This window comes from Tubulanus polymorphus, chromosome 5, assembly GCF_964204645.1.
Source record: "Tubulanus polymorphus chromosome 5, tnTubPoly1.2, whole genome shotgun sequence".
NCBI classification, from domain to species: domain Eukaryota; kingdom Metazoa; phylum Nemertea; class Palaeonemertea; order Tubulaniformes; family Tubulanidae; genus Tubulanus; species Tubulanus polymorphus.
In genome coordinates this window covers 7145225-7156749 of record NC_134029.1, presented here as the reverse complement: position 1 = coordinate 7156749, position 11525 = coordinate 7145225, and the positions used below count along the sequence as shown (strand labels likewise).

Sequence of the window (11525 nt, the reverse complement as noted above, 5' to 3'; positions counted from 1 at the left end):
CGCCGATCGTAGGCCTATGAGGTGGACCGGTGAATCAATTATCGGGGTTCTGTCATCTACACTACGAGGTCAATTCCGACTGTAACTATTACCGTTGAATAAACTGGTAAACATTTACCGGTAAGAGCCCCCTCAAGACTAATTGATTTAAGTGTTACTGTACCTTGGTTATATGCGTGAGCATTGGTAGCGAGAATGGTACTGGCATTGATGGTGTATTTGTGTTTGTGTGTGTACAAGAGTTCATCCTAAAGATGGATAATGGATGAACTGAACTAAACGTTAAGTTCGATCATAAGTGCGTTGATATAGAATACATCGGAAATCAAAAAGAAAAGCACAGAAAACCGATTTTGGTTTTGGGAAAATTTCCTATGGAAACTGATCTGGGTTTTCTACCAAACACAAAAAAAACAGCGGGACTATAGGCATTTCCTACCAACCAAATGGCGAACTATTGGAAAACAAATGATGACATTCATTTTGCTCATTAGCTCATTTGCTCATTGTTTTGCTCGCTATTACAGAATTAACGAATTCAGTTTGAATCTGGTGCTGGTTGTTGGAGATCTTTCTAACAAGTAATTTATCAATGTGGAAACAAGTGGAAGACGTTCGCACAACACGACAAACGATATAGTTTGCATTCGTTGTATTTGCTCGCATGCAAATCACGTAAAGGTACGATCTGAAATTCAATTTAGTTGCGCTACGGAGACCGTGTAAGTCATTGCGCTGTGCTTTTCAAGAGCTTCCAAACTAAAAGTCTTCTCATCCGAAACAATGACAGCATAAATCCGAATCCTTTACTCGGCTGTGTCGCCGATAAAAGACATGCAAACACGGCTAAGCCGGTGCGTGTCGTCGTTTGAGACCCCTGTCGGATCTGAGCGACGAACGATTTTTTTCTATATAAGGCTAGTTTAGGCTAATCGAGCAGTGCACGGTTCGATTTTTTAACGCTACAGCGTGATGGATGAGTCGAGCTGGTCTTTACGTTAGGAAATCGATCGGTCGTCTGTCATTATAAATGAACCTATCACACACGAGGACTTCGCGCCGGTATATAATTTCGAATAAAATCATAAATTATAAGCCAAATCTTTTTTAACAAAACGGCAGTAATATTAATGAAAATGATAGTAATAACAAAGGCCTAAGAGTAATCAAGGCAATTAAGGGCCTAAAGCATTCATAAAGATTTGTGCATTACCTATACGTTAATTTCTGGCAGACGCCGAAAAATCAATCGATAAAGATTTGAATTGTGGTTAGTTTCATCATTAATATGATTGATATCAATATCAGAAATTTTTCAAACACGGAGCTAGGTGGGGGGTATGGGGGTGGCGGCCGAGACTCCCTAAAACCCCTTGGATCAGCCTCTGATACGGCGAGGGGGGTTGTTACGGCTTATGTCTGTCAGTTGAGTTAGCGCATACGTAGGTTTCCGATCAAGATTTATAGGTAAGAGGTTCTATTTTGAATAGTCTGTTTGATATAGGACCTATTTCGTTACCTTGTTTCATTCAAGATAAATCATTCTTCACATTTTCAGAATTTATCTACGGCACTGACGTAGTTACACATCAATACGGAAGTGGCTATAGCTCTCGGCGGTTTGTTTACATTTCAGGCGACATTTTGATTGATTAAGATTGATTATCTGAGCAAATGTTTCTTTTCAAGCCACGTGATGGTAAATCGATTGATATTTGTATTTGGTGAATGTCCTCACCACGCTACTAGCGCATTAATGATACATTCGAATGTTTGCCGTGTTTTAAACTCATCCAATGCGAATTCTTTTTTTCAAAACTCTCAGACTTGGCTGATTTAAACCATTTCTAATTTTCAACAATTCCATCTAAAGGCCTTTATTCACCGATGATCATGCCTTTTCCAATGGCGATGAATCCTTGATTGTCTTCGTGTGCGTAGGTAACTGCCGTATCTTATTAAGATACATACGAAAACTACTAAAAATCGACTGCTTTACTTTGCTAAGAAGGACGAAAATGCTATCATTCTTCTTCTCTTTAGTGGTTTGAACTGCTTTTATAACTGATGTTAAAGAATACATGGATGGTGTATACAATCCCTGTTGGTGAGCTCGAACGATTTTGTATACGGCGCCGTTAAACGAACGGAAAATAGCGAATTCTCGTTATCCCGCGGAGCACAGAGATTCACTGATTGTAGATATTGCTCATGCGAGACTCTTCTAGCATGCGATGCGACAGTAATAAACGTGTGTTCATCGTCAGGGGCAGACTTGAGCTGCGTGACTACTTAACTTTATAGGCTACACCCAGATATCGCCATTTCATCTACAGTCGGGTTTTAATATTCTGTATAAATAAGAAGACAGACAATCGTATCTAGTTGATCGTACGAACAGTCATGCAAGCTGTTGTACCGAGGAGTCAATCAACAAAGATCCCCGAATCAGATTGATTTCGAAGCATGGTTTTCTAGAATATCGTCCCGAATGCAATAACAAAACACAGTCGGTGTAAGGGTACTGCGGCAGAGCAAATCATCGACTGTTCCGTCGGTGTTTGATTTCCGGCGAGCAATCTGGTGGTGAAGATCTGATTACTGTCAAACGGCGCACAACTGCCAAGTGGTCTCCAGTAAATTCGTAATTACAGAAAGACGCAGTGATGAATCAACCCTCAAATCAAGTAGAGTCGAGTATAATTTAGAAAAAAATTACGAAGAAGATGTAAATCGCATTAGAAAGATTTGAATTCGAGCAGATATTCGAACAACTTAGATTGCAGCCACGTTATGGGCTTCCTAAACCTTTAAAACATTGTATGACATGAGTATCCCTATTCCCCGAGACTCCTTGTTCAAAATTTAGCTAACATCGATAGAACTGAGTTCTAGCGTCCAGCGAGCATGCAAATTCATTTACGTAATCATAATCATGGCATCGTAATATGAAGTCGTGACAAGAAAACTAACTTGAAAGTTTATTCACGCCTTGAAAAGTAACACATATATCGCTTGATATCGTCAACAATCAAAATGATATACCTGTCATATGAATAATACCATGTTTTAGGATCAATAAAGTTTCTTTGGATCCGAGTGTATCGATAATGGAATTGAATTGACCGGCAACCAGTCTAGCCTCGATATATTGATGCACATCAATAAAATAATGAAGCCAAAATTCATAATTGCATATAATTGTTATTTTAAAATACCAATATTGATGAAGTAATGAGTGCACATCGACTCACGCAGGTCCCTCATATAACGCATATAGGCATCAACGTGTATAAAGATTATCATAACTGTTTTACGGCGTCAAAAAAAAAACATCGACGACATCGGGTCTGTCAGGGCAGGCTCTGTATTATAGTTCATAGCAATAAATTTTTCTTAATCATTAACATGTATGATTGCATACTAGTTGCAATGTATCTATCCAACGTTTCCATTTGATTTCGAGAGATACTTGTTAGAAGCTAGCACGTCATACATGTCATTAACAGCTACAGCAATGAACGAGTCAACAGGCAACCGTGGAAATATTATCTTGAGAAATCGCTGAAAACCTCTTGCTTTAGCGAGAGAAAGCGCGGTGTTGAATGAATAAGGACTTACTGATTACTTTTTTTCACATCATAAATAGAAATAGAAAATAATTTCCGAGACCCTTCTCGTAGCACCTATTTTGATTAGTTCTGCATCGTGTCCTATAAGAATTTTGTCAAATTTTATTGTATAGCGTTGTGATTGAGTTTTTAGTACGGGGCTTTATAACAAGATACATATTCAATCTCAAACAGGGCGGGAACAGATGGATTGAAAACGCATCCCCTCTCGTAATATGGCCAAAGGATACAAAGCCATTCTTCTACTCGCAGGGAGTATTCTTATGTTATATATATATTGGGTACCGACAACTCTTCAGAATCGACTATACCCGGATTTGCACGGGAAACAGCCCTGTTCTTGGTACACACTCGTCCAGTATTTTCGCCTTTCATTTTCGCCAATCTATTTTTACTGCGAAGTAAATGACATGCCCTGATCTCCAAAATTAAGCAAAGAAATTAGATTCAACGAAAATACGCGAACGTCACGAACGGAGACGATGAACATTAAACTCGTAATCGATTGGATTTCATTTCCGAATTGCTTTTCGAATTTCAGACGATTTGCTGATTAACTATTAAATTCCGTGCGAGATGGAATCAGTCCGCGTCACGTGGTATGCAGTCGTCTGGGTCGAAATCCGGAAGAGAAAGTGAATATTCTGATGTAACTACAGATCGGTTGCACGGTGAGAGTTTGGATATATAGTCGTCTAAAATTGATTATTAGACTGGATTATATGGGTAAACTGGCCTTAGATCTGAGCTGCTGTAACCTCTGGATCTTGATAAGCTTGTCTTGAATCGATGAAGACCGTTTTCTCGCACAGGAAAACGATTCGTGTTTTAAACATCTTTTTCTTAACGTTATCTTACTTAACGTATGATGAATTACGCATTAGCTGCTTAGAATCAATTTGCGGCATTCTCGCATTTCACGCATTAAAGTTCCCGCGACCATTCAGCTTTTAAATACTGTTCAATTTATCACCAGCCATTACACTGTCATTGGGATTCCTTTAGAACGCAGTTGCTCAGACGGCAGATACCAGTTAAGGGACCACAGGTTTGATTTCTTAGAATGAAGCGTACTACGTATGTTTGCATATGGCGATTCCGTTTCGGAACCAACTACTCCACGCCATACGCGGTGAATCAATCACCGAAAATTGAACAGTCACTGAATAATGAAAGTAATTTTCCGTGACATTATTTGCATCCCACGGTCGATATAGCTTCTAAACGTCGCAGCGCTCAGAGTTCATCTCTCGCCAATGACCAGGGACCAGTCCGATTGTCGTATTCCGGTTTGAGATAGCACATCCGGATCATAAACTCTCTTCCTGCCTACTATCAGATTAACAGATTTCTTATGCGATCGGTAAAGTGGACTTCTAGTGGAGTTCTAGGGTCAGAACAAATTGAAGCTTAGCTGTCAGTCATTATCCGTGTAATTTGTTCCCGAGCGGACACTTAAAAAAAAAATGAGAAAAACATTCTCAATCCCTGATTTGATTACATCAACATGGTATCCTAGTTGTCTTGATCAGGTTTTATTGTAATACCTTTAAGCTGGACTGCGCGATCGGACTTAAGAGACTGTGGTTAATAGAGAGTAATATTGTGTGACGTTCCCTAGAAACGGTTATGGATGGAAATCATATTTTTGTAACTCGATATCCAACTCATGTAAAACTGACAGAATAAGTGTCTGATATGCACGAATATACGCATACTAAATAGGTTTTGAGCATGGTTTGAGTGTACTCAAATGGCATATATGATTTGATTGATTTGTATCGAAGTACGACTGTATCAGCTGCATCATTTGCTTTCACACATGATTGTAAACTAAAGGAAACAGTTTGCTTACTGTATTAGCATTATTTTAGTAGGCAAGGACAATCAAAAGAGCTGCAAAAAATGGCGTCCACGATATTCTAATCTATTCAATAAATCGTAAATATGATTCAAATTTGCCATGCGTAAAATGATAGGTTGAGTTCTGTAGTCGATTTGCCGTATTTGAAGAGGAATATCTCATGGTATTTTACTCGGAGGCCAAATAAATGGCCAAAACCGCATACATGTTTATATCGTTGTCTACACGGCGTTTTAGCGAGTCGAACACGTCGCGCTTCAAACAACAGATTAAAACCTTATCAACAATTCAAAGTGCAGAAAGAGTGCGCTGAAAAAATGCTGAAATCGTCCCACTGTATGGTTGTTTAACTATTCGAATACTGCAATAATTAATGAAGGCTTTCAAGAGAAAATCGACTTTCGTATCAGTGTACCCACAACAAACATACATACACGTATATGCAGACGTTCTTGTGGCTTCGTTACTGGTCGGATGTGACAAAATTAAAACCAGTAATTCTATGATCATTTACCCCCGAGGGATCGGTTGAGCCGGTCTGATGTCTATTTATTGTTTTGCCGCACGGACACAGCCGTCGTTTCACCAGCATAGCCGCTATCGCATGAAAACCGCCATCGAACAAATTGCGGTATAGGGAATTGATTTGAGTGAATAGAACAAATGAAACGCGATAAATTGGATGAAAATGGGTAATGAAAAAAAATTAAATATTCAAATGTATGCCATTTCTGCGTAATATGGGATAATTGAGCGTTTTGATCTAATGCAAGCAGCATTTAAGGGTTGAAGTTTTAAGTGTTTTTAACGCCAATCATTCACTACCAATCTAATGATTATATAGATTCTATCATCTTTAAGTTGCGTAGGATTGAGTGAAGGATAAAATAAATTAATTGAAAAATAAGCGCATTGATATCTAACTGGCGAAGGCAAACGGTCCAAAAAATTTAAACTGACTGATGCAGCCACGTTCTCACTCGTGCAACTAATATGAGACATAGCAAAAAAGGTCAAGGCCAACATTTTGATTTTGACAGAAGACTTGTGTGCCACAGTCGAAACAGGTCGTGGAAATAAACTGTTGAAATCAAAATGTTGGCCTTGGCATTTTTTGCAATGTCTACTTGTTAGGACTTTCACTCTAGGATCTAATAAGAGAGGTGCGAGAGACCTCTCTGATTTAACTGAACAGGGTGCCAACGGTAGAGAAGCCACCTCCACGGCTGCATCAAGGCATAAACGTATTGCAACCGGATACGATAGTGTCAAATTCTACCAGAACATAATGACAGCAGGGTGAATAAAAATCCAAACGCATCGTCGTAGTAAATAACGTATATATTTACATTATTCCCTCGGGTAGCTGTGTATTTTTTCGCTCTCAAAGAACACACACGCCCAAACCTTTTGATTTAATGAAACGGTGTTACTTCCTCTTTGCGAGATAAAATGACAACACCCGCGCCTAACCGGAAATTACGTTATTTCATACGTTTAAACGGTTTGTAGTCAATCTATAAATTCGGTACTGGAATCGAATTCCCCGCGTTCAAACCCGATGTGTTCTTACCCATTCAATTAAAAGACCGTCAAACCCGCACTAAACCGGTGATGAATTGTATATCTAGCTTTCTGTTTACGAAATCGGAGAGAAACTTCCTAAGCCGATGATATGGATCTATAGAGCGAATCTCAGGTCGTTAGCTATGTTTTATTTGTCGATGTTCTTGAGTGTTGCCTGACAACCAGAGACTGTGGCATGGTCGCCGCCGTGTCGTTGGCTCTCGCATCGATTCTACACTGCGTTCGTCGTATACTGCACAATTACATGCAGTCTGCTTTGAAATTCCCACGCTCACGTGATCAGCTGGCCCTTTCGCCAAGCGTATCCGGCATGGTTCCCATCAAAAAGATGCCCGAAACCGTCTTTCCTATATAGTATCTTCCTATGCTTGGGATACCGGGGTGATAAACCCCGACGGTGGTACCCGCAAATATTTCAGCGTAATTGCGTTTTTCATTGAGAAAACATTAACCAAGTTACGGAATTTCTGGAAAATTTAGCAAAATCTAGGAGATATTGATAGGGCACATGGTCGAAAAGCGCTATTGGGAATCTCGTAGAATGTCTGAATGAAAATCCAAAAAACCTACTTACCAAAATTTGTAGAGTTCTTCGTTTAGATTACACGGCTATTGCTCTTCTGCTTGAACTGCTTATCTAGTCCATAAACGTACACACGAACGCCTGGGTAAATCCTCATTACCTGTTGACAAAACGAAAATCTTCCGATTACACGTTACTGAGCGGAAGGAACGCTTCGCGATATGACAAACTTTCCTCGGCGGCTATACGTCGCGATAAAAACGGATATTAACAACCCGATCGGAGAAGATACCAGAACTACCCGATCGCCTGTGAACATCTCAGCTTTGTCCGGGACTAACGCGGTATACGTAATGAAATACGACTGAATCAACCTGTTGAACAGTTCGACGATACTGTTTACTCACCGGCTAATATGATACGCTCTCCTGAGAATAAAGCGCCACTAGCAACTAAGGGAACACGCGGTGAAAATAGCGAGCTCACTTCAGAGCGTATCGTGGTAGAGGCTGCATCGCCCCGGCTCGAAACGGGGAGTTATATGAAATATTTATCAGAAGAGATACAAATCGGTGGCGTCGAATTGAAAAATAAGTGATCGTTATTTACGCAAGAAGCAAATCTTTGTTGGAACCTTTTAAAGGAATCTAGAGAAGCCCGCTGAAATGTCCATTTTTCATATTACCAATGTCGAGTCGGTTAGGATACTGACAAACATAGGCCCCCTTCTTGGTTTAATGATCCTACTTTTTAAACCCAAATATCTATCAGTTCTGTACCAATAAAATTTGATTATTGGTAATGATTGAAAAACATTCGATTTCGACTTGGATGGCGTCACTGTAGAGCTTGCTGGTCCCTTGGTGGAATAACTTGTATACACATGTATTCACGGAAAAGCCACTGCGATGTAATATCTATGAGATGGTGATAATGTTGTAGGACGTTTCCGTATCATTATTGAAATCGATGGTCTATAGCCTACGCCACTGGGATTGGTTAATTAAATTTTGATTAATGAGAATCTTATTCGTTTCTGCCAAATCAACACGCAATTTAGTGATTACATGAATTGAATACGGGCACGATTAATAACAGGTTTGTTTAGCCAGATTATAAATGTGTCGATGCAAAAATATCCTGATCGTCTCCGAAGATAGATTTTGTATTTATACTAATGATCATTGTTACGCATCAACGTTCTGGAACGTTCTGATGAAAATTGATACAATTTTCTTTTGCTGCATTCAATTCAAAATGAAAATAAAATATGCTCTTCGAATCATAACTCCACCCATACCACTGTTAAATCGGGGAAATGTGATCAAATCTCTCAGGTAGGCCATAGATCTCTGGGTCACCTCCGGAAAGTATTCTAAACCTAATTGTCCTTTTCCCCAGGGGTAGGCGCAGGAAAATCCCTGTAACCACGATTTCGTGCGGCGTAACCACGGATAAACCACTAACCCTGGTTAGGCTAACAGGGTTTTCCGGCGCCCCTCTAGGTGTCGGTCGTTCGTTCTTTCGAGTTTCTTTTGCGCGACAATCTTTTAATGTGTGATTTATTATTTTGTTTCAAGTTGTCGCATGTTCGGCGGCTATCTTCTGCCGGCGGTGACGTGCACAGCATTCGGGTTACGTATAAAACATGGTTTAGCACCTGCCCGCGGGGATAAAGCGACGTTGACATCTCCATTTCCTTAATGGCGCAAGTTAATTCATTCGACGAGAAATAAAACCCGTTCGGTGGTCACGCGTATAAGTGCCGATTTTCATCACGCGACACCACTCCACGTCGGTCTGTAGACATTTCTGCTTAGCCGGCGATTTGAACTAAGGATCATTGAAATCCCCTGTCATCTATCATGCAAATATTGATAAGGTCGTTTTAACTTCAAGCGGTATATAGCTGCGAGCATCTCGTGCCAAGGCAAAAAAGATCACGATTCGCCGTATGATACGAAGACTGCAATAGAAGTGCTATTTCGTAGAAACTCGATGTTGAAAAAATTTTTCCTCTTACATGTATTTGAGAAATGTCAGATAAACAGATTCTGAGATTGATTTTTTTTTTTTCGTTTAGAAAAGGAAAATTAACGTCAATTACAATCGCATCTGCCGATGTAATTGATTGTAAAATCTTTACAAGAGCTACTAAAGCACCTTTTACTCGATGACATTTATTCACATTTTATTTAAACATATTGATTTCCTACATAAGGTAATTAATGTGTATATGAACGCCTGAATTCCAGAAACTCAGAAAAAAATGCAGTTGAACATAGGGAAATATTCCGTACCACACCAGCACAACTTTTCCTTTTTTATGTAAATAACTCTTCGCTTATTCAAAATCTTATGTTAACATTTCGACAACGGGTCAATACGAATCGAACCGGCCCGGCGATTAATCGAAAGAAAATAACATTATACGGTCGAGCCACGTCTCAGCAGCCGCAGTCTTTGCGCTTCTATACGCACACGGTGGTAATCTGGTTTTGCGCATCACCGATGCATAACATTCTTCGACGTAATGATTATTAAAAAGATGCGCCATAGTGGGCAAAAGATCCGTAAAATAATTGTGTAGTATATACTCAGTTCCTATCAGATACATAGTTGCTGCCGACTGTGAAAGGATCGATAGATGCGATTTTAATGGAAATAACGAATAATCATCTTGCGGTGATTGGTCTCCACGTGGGAGCAACATATTCAGTTATGCGTGATTTTCTCGATAACAACCATATTTGCGTGTAATTAAAATACGACGAAGCGTGCAAATCGTGCGTTTTTGTTCGCTATCCGCCGCTGCGCAAGAAGACGTTTGCACCAGACACAACATAGACTTAGTCTACACGTAGATTTCTGCAACATCGCGACGGAGCTGGAGCATATCAACATTGGAAATATTCCTGGGCCCCCGTTGCACGAAAAGGTATAGCTCAACTTTTAATTTTTTTGTGTTATTGCTTTTGGTTAAAATCTTCAAATTTTGCTCTCAAAGGTAAAACTCAGAAAAAAGCTAAAACTTGTTCATGAAACAGAACCCTCTTGACGAACACCACCTGGCGGGCTGACTGACATAAACAATGACGACGAGAGTTCCCGAATGAGAGTTCCCACTGCGATTCTATCTTTCGCTAACAAAACAACTTAAAAAATAGAATAATATAAATCTTAATCCTGTACTTGACAAACTATTCGAAAGCAAATTGATCTGTCGCAGTAAATTTGTTTTAGAAATTATCCTATTGTATTTTGCTGTATAGCGGCTTGCCGATCGATGTTATTCAACAATATTGTCGCGTGTGTAGAAAAAATAACAATATTAATGAATAAGCGATAAGGTAATTTTTACTGATGTCAGCCCTTCACCCAACGAGCCTCAGATGTCGTCGAAGAAGTTTGCCACATTTTTCTTCATCGCGACCACGGTGACCCTTAACTATGGTTGCGGATTAAGAATTCAAAAAAATTACCGGTCTATCAACAATTAGGCTAGCTGGGATTATAATTCACATTTCGTGCTTGTCCATGTGGCGATACCTTCGCCTGAATTCGCCGACTAGTCACGGCTGACCCATTATGACGTCAATGTCTGGTTCTTAATCACCGTCTGTGTGTTATCTTTGCGAGTAAGGTAATCAGTATCCGAATCGTCGGGCATTACGTCAATAGCCAATGCGAAAATACGGTTACATCGTGTCGACTGAATGTTAGTGAGTATCAATGTAAAAAGGACATTTTCCAATAATTGTCATGGAGACACAAGGCAATTCAAACTAATTACACCTACATTCATATATATCCATACTCATGGATACGAGCGAAATTAGTTTAATGATAATAAGGTTTTGAGCCTGTTTTGAGTGGATGTAAGGAGCATTTCGAATATTAGGCACAATGGTAATGCTAA

The 11525-nt window shown here is 39.6% G+C and overlaps 1 protein-coding gene across 1 annotated transcript in view; it reads right to left on the bottom strand.

The window, feature by feature from the left end:
• Positions 1-7895, bottom strand: part of LOC141906046 (uncharacterized) — a 26149-nt gene extending 18254 nt beyond the window's left edge. The window contains exon 1 of the mRNA XM_074795197.1: positions 7658-7895. The gene's annotated coding sequence lies outside the window, so the exon portion shown is untranslated. The remainder of the gene's footprint in view (positions 1-7657) is intronic.
• Positions 7896-11525: the final 3630 nt, after the last annotated feature.